The following is a 6,000-nucleotide window of genomic DNA, read 5'->3' as shown; positions in this document are numbered from 1 at the left end:
AGAAGAGGCAAGTTTGGCCAGTGGAGGGACAAGGGCAAGGACAATTACACAACAGAGCTCCCAAAGTTAACTCATATCTGTTTCTAATCTGTTTTCCCCTCCCCACTCCACCTACACAGATGTGCCCTTTAAATATTTATTTGCCCACCTTTGCCACATGTGGCAGACTTTGTCTCAGAAGTCAGCCTGATCCCTTTGAAGGTGTTTACTAGTTAGATCAGGCTAGGAGGTTAGGCAACTTCAGATATATTTATCCTGTAAGGTAGTCCTTGGGCGCAAGACCCCTAACAGCCCCAGGGAGGTCAGCTGCAGCTTCCCTGCTTACTTTCTTTATTGGAGGAAGTCCTAATGATTGCCCAATTAAGCTGAATTACACTGCCTCTTTTTCTGCCATTAGCTCCTGACACAACTCTAAGACAGACATCAGCGTGGCTGGAGCCAGGATGCTAAATGCTCTTAGCACAACAGGATTACAGATCAGTTGCACCCTGGGCTCAATTTGACCCAGTTCACATGAAATTCTTACTCAGTGACACAGCATCTGGGGCGTAGGTATTGACACAAATCTGATCGTGGCTTACAAGGAAAATTGCTGCTGCAATAATTCAAGTTCAGTAGACCCACAGGTCACTGCCCTCAAATATTTTAAAATCATATTTGCTTCTGGAGACTCTGTGCACATACGTGAGTGTATGTGGTTCAGTGTATGTGAGTGGGGCATGTGTGCATATGTTTGGGTGTGTATGTCCAGCTGAAAGAGCTTTTAGAAGAGATGAAGCATAAAGTGAGGGGGAGAACTCTATTGTACGGGGTCTTCAGGCAGCCTTAGTCCATGGTGCAGGCTCATTTGATTCCCTTCAGCCATCTTGACTATGCCGCTGTTCTGATAGACAGGAGAGAGAAACAGCTGATGATGACTGGATGGAATGTCTGTCTGAGGTCTCAGAGGATCCCCTTAGAGATTCTTGCCTCAGATGTCTTCACTTGTTTCAACAGTAAGGCCAAGCACATCCCAGTTCTAGAACAGTGGCATGAAGCCGCCTGAGAGAGCCTAAAAGCATGCTGGGAATGATGCCTACCAGCCTGTGACAAAGCTGTAGGTATCCATGGGCTTTGCTTGGCATGGCCCTCCTCTCTCTGACAGAGTCAAGAGTACTCTTCTCTCTGTTTCTGCAAACCCTCATGCACATGTCTGCTGTGGTCCATAATTCACAGTCTCTTAATACGTTTACCATGAGGCTGGGAGCACCTTAGCCTTGTAACCTCAGCACCTTGCTCTATGCCTGGGTCAGCAATGTGTATCAAATGACCCAATAGGTATATCTCACAGGGAGGGCTAGGTTTCCTCTTGATGTTACTAAAGAATGCAGCTTCTCTTAATAAAACAGAGAGCAGGTCACCCAAAGTTAGCATTGGATGGAGAGTCTTGGGGGTGGCAGAGTGGCAAAAGACAGAGCTACCTAGCAGCGTCAACGTCCATCTGACCCTGGGAGATCTGACTTTCCGTTTGGGAGGAGTGGCTTCCCTTTTAATCATTCTGCCTCCATCACGCTGGCCTCCAGTGTTATTCTGCTTCCCGATTTAATGCTTTGGCCCGAATATGGACAAACTCCCTTCTCGTGTTGCTTCCATTTGGGAGTACAGCTTAGTAGTTAAAGCTTCTAGGCTCAAACTACCTGAATCTGAATTCCATCCCCACCACAAACAAGCTGTGTGACCTTGGGAAAGCTACTCGTCTCTCCGTAGCCCATCATCAGCTTCCTCAATGGCAAAGTGGAGGTGATACCACTACTTCTTAAGGTTGTTGTAAGGTTTAAATGAGAACGCTAGCAGAGGTCTTAGGAGAGTGTCTGGCTTAGCATAAATGCTCAGGAATGTTAGCTCTTCCTTCCTGCAATATGGGGGTGGTCCTTGCTGTCTCAAGCAGCTGTGGGGAGGATGGGAGATAATGGATACAAAATGCCTGGCCGATAATTGGTAGTTATTACTATCATTATTATTGCCTCCTCAGAGTAGAGCAAAAGTGAAAAGATTTTACAACTTCCTAAGGATTGCACAAAGACAATGACCTAGAATTCAACTTCGGGAACACCCTGATATCTCCTTCCTTGACTAGTTCACTTTCAGGGGTTATAGGTCTCACATACTTTTGAAGAAATCTCCAGGGGAAAAAAGACCAGGAAGGAAATCTGTCTTTTTAATCCTTAATTTCTAAAAGACACACATTTTTCCTGGGACACTGACTGCAGGAAGAATCTCCCACTTTGGAAAAAAACTTCTCCCTTATGTCAGGGCTTTAGCCTTGCCTAACTTCAGAAATGCCAAATCTTAGGGCGATACCATCGCCATAGCAATAATTATACACCAAGCTATTCCAATACCATCACGCCACAGGATTTTATTATATTCGTCATATATACACTTATGAATATATGATTATTTTAATGTGTTACATTTTTAACAAAAATGCAATACTACTACAGCTATTATTTTTTAATCTTTTTTCTCACTTAGTAATATATCATAAACTTCCTGCCAGATCAAGATTTTCATACCATTTTGAATGACTGCTGAACATTGCATAGTATGAATATACCATAATGTTCTTAACCAAACTCCTATTTGTACATATATAGGTTGTTTCTAGTGTTTCCCCACTATAAATGACACTGTAATGAACATCCTTATACTTTTATGTTTTTACACCTAATTGTTAGCATAGAAGAAATCACTAGTAGTGGCATTTTCTGGTTTGAAGGGTATGCACTTTTTGAGGCTTTTGATAAATACTGCCTAGTTGTCCTTCAAAAAGACTTTACCAAGTTCCTCCCATAATAATCTATGACAACGCTTCCCAATTTTTTTTTTTTTTGGCTTAGATAAGAAAGAATAAAGGGAAAACAGAAGAATCTGCTGGGGACTGACTTCTCTGGGGGCTTCAGCTACCCAGAGGGCTGAGGGGAGCAGTGTCCCTGCACGACCATAACCCCTTCCATGTGAACCAGTACGCTGCTCCATACTGTTGGGCTGCTCTGGTCTAGAAGAGTCTTCATACATCCCAATAACCCTGGATTCTGCTTTCAGAAAGAAGCCATGTTTCTTAGAAAGCAAGGCTAGATGGTGGTGTTGGTAGGGGACTGAAGAAAAGGCAGATGGTCACATGCGTGAGGAGATGTCGACCTTGTGAGCTTTTAGTGGTGTCTAACCAGTTGCTGTGGCCTAAAACTCAAGCACATTTTTCAGGTGGTAATTTCTAAGAGGTAGGTAGTTTTGGTGGAGGCTAACTCTGGATCATTCTCTGCTTGTCAGCAGAACTTGGTGGGTCTGAATGAATAATAAATAATGAAGAAGCATAACTTGTCGGAGCTTCGCAGGACCTGGTAGACACAGAAAGGAATCTGGCCAACCTTTCTGTTGAACCTTTATTAGAGAGCTGATGGCAACAGTTGGTCTTTATGAAGGTGACTGTGGCACAGAGCCTTTGTACTCCACTGTGTCTCGTAATGAAATGTGTCTTTTATGAAATCTCTATTGTCCCCTTGGCCAATCCTGTGTCTTGAAGAAGGATGCTGAGCATAAGGAACACCCATCTATGACTTTCCGATCCTTCTAGGGAGGGCAACTCAGCATTTTTTGGTTCTTGCCAAGATACCAGATTGCTGAAGCTATGGGACTTGTTCCCAATTGTAAGATCTTGTTTGATGAGAATGACCGCAGTTTTATGTAATTCTGGGCCTTACTGGCTGGGTCCCTAGCATCTGCTGGGATTTGATGAGTGAATGATGCAGGGAGGAGAAGTTGAGAAAGTGGGTGTTTATTGATCTAACAGAGCCTTGTCAAAAAAATACCAATTACATATATGCAGTCTCTGCATTTGAAACAAAACAAAACAAAATCGGTTTACCAACTCTCAGGAGAGAAAATAGATTATCATTCACTGCAAATCCTCCTAGGTAAGCAGATGAGTGTCCATACCTGTGGCAAAGAGAGAAGTTAAGCGTACGTTCAACCATGGGTCCTCACCATGGTACAGCCCCACCATGTATTTCCCGAGGCATCAACCAATGAGACTTCCTAGGATTGCATCTTTCTCTTTTCCTCCTCTCTTCTTCTGCCATATGGAATAATAGAAAAAACACTGGATTTAGAATCAGTTTATCTGGAGTCAAGTCACTGTGAGATGTTGGGCTTCTCTGAGCCTCAGTTTTCCCATCTACAAAATGGGAATAATAAGACCTGCTTTCCTTTGTTTGTTCTTTTACCACAGGTAAGTTGAATATCAATTACTGTTAGCAAAAAGGTGAAATGTTGGCCCCAAAACTTAACACATGTTAGTTTTTATGTTTTTATTTTCTGTTTTTAAAATTCTGCGTCTCCCTTTTTTCTCCTTACTAGATCTCTGGACTGCCAGAGGCATGAATAAGCATCTTTAGCTCCATGGGTAGAATTATGGGTTCTTGAATTTAGGGGTTATTATGTTCTTGGTGTAAACTACCACTCAGGAAATAATGCCGGAATTAGAATAATCTTCTTTTCCTTTTACGATGTCATTTTCATTGCTTCCAAGCTTTCTATAGCTTTTCTATTTCTACCTATATCATCCAGACTGCTATTGCAATGGGCTTCTAATTAACATCCTTGATGTTTTTTCTCTTTCCATGTCAGCACATCCTACACATAGTATTCATTCATTCACTCACTCAGCAAACACATATCAAATACCTGCTAGTGCCCAAGAACTATAGTGGGTGCTGGACATGTCCCTAACTAGTTCAAATACCTCCCTCAGCTTCCCATCATTTTTAACATAAATGTCAAGCTCCTTGACCTAGGATTGAAAATCCTTGCATATACCTGTTTCAAGTTGCTTTTTAATTCTCTCTCTTACTATGTGATATTATCAACTCTTGGCTCTAGCTGGACCAATCTCCTCACTGCCTCTGTGCCTTTCCTTTTACTCCTCCCCCTCCCAGGGATGCCCTCCTATCTCTATTTCACTTGTTCAAACCTAATGTTCAGTGGAGAGCTCAGATGTTAGTTCTTTTGTGAAACTCTCCTAACTATCCCTCCCCAGGACCCTTGTCACTTAATATCTGAACCAGCATAATTCAAATTACTAGTTACCTTTTCAAGCATATAGGAAGACAATGAGATTTCAAGATGCTTGAATGAAAAGAGAGAAACATCTTAGCTTACACACTCTTGCATCCTCCTTGCATAGGACCTAATATGGTGTCTTGCTCAACAAACACTTGCCTATTTATTGTTTGAGCCATATAATAAAACATAGAAATTGGAAATTATGCACTGTTGGAATTATCCCAAGAGTTTATAGCTTCCCTCTCATGTTGGGGGATGACTTCAGATGCCAACTTGGTTCAAACTCTTATCAACAGAGTCCTGTTCTACTTGGCTACCATGGAGTCTCCATCCCTCTTCCATCAAAGTCCTCTTGCTATGGAAATACAGGGTTACCTGGTCTAGCCTAGAGAGCATGGTATCAGGTAGTAGGAATAGCTGCAGCTTTGCATACATATCTGGACCTGGGTTATAATTCTAAGTGCAAGGTATGTAACCCTGGAAAATTTATCTTTCCTCTTTCAGGTCTTCTCGAAAATCTTCTGTGAAATAGAATTAATAAAACCCCTTGCAGGGCTGTTTTGAAAATGAAATGTAATAATATATGTATATAGCACTGATTACCTTGCTCAATTTATAATAGGTGCTTATTAAATTATATATATTATTAATATTGACCATGGATGCTAGAGTGCTCCACAACTTTGGAAGAACCGTTGGACTTATAAGGATGCATACCAACCTCAAGTATGGTGGGCTCTCATAGACTTTCATTTTGGGAGCTGTCCAGCATCTAGCCTCCTCCTTCGTTGGTACAGAATATCTTTTTTGTGGTCTTATTGGAGAGTGGTGGCCTCCACCTATCACAGATGTCAGAGAGTTTATGCTCACACCTTATCCCTAGGCTGCTAGAGCTGAGCA

The sequence above is a fragment of the Ceratotherium simum genome, chromosome 23 (genome assembly GCF_057802395.1).
Source record: "Ceratotherium simum simum isolate JZ-2026a chromosome 23, ASM5780239v1, whole genome shotgun sequence".
NCBI classification, from domain to species: domain Eukaryota; kingdom Metazoa; phylum Chordata; class Mammalia; order Perissodactyla; family Rhinocerotidae; genus Ceratotherium; species Ceratotherium simum.
This window is presented reverse-complemented; position numbering follows the sequence as displayed.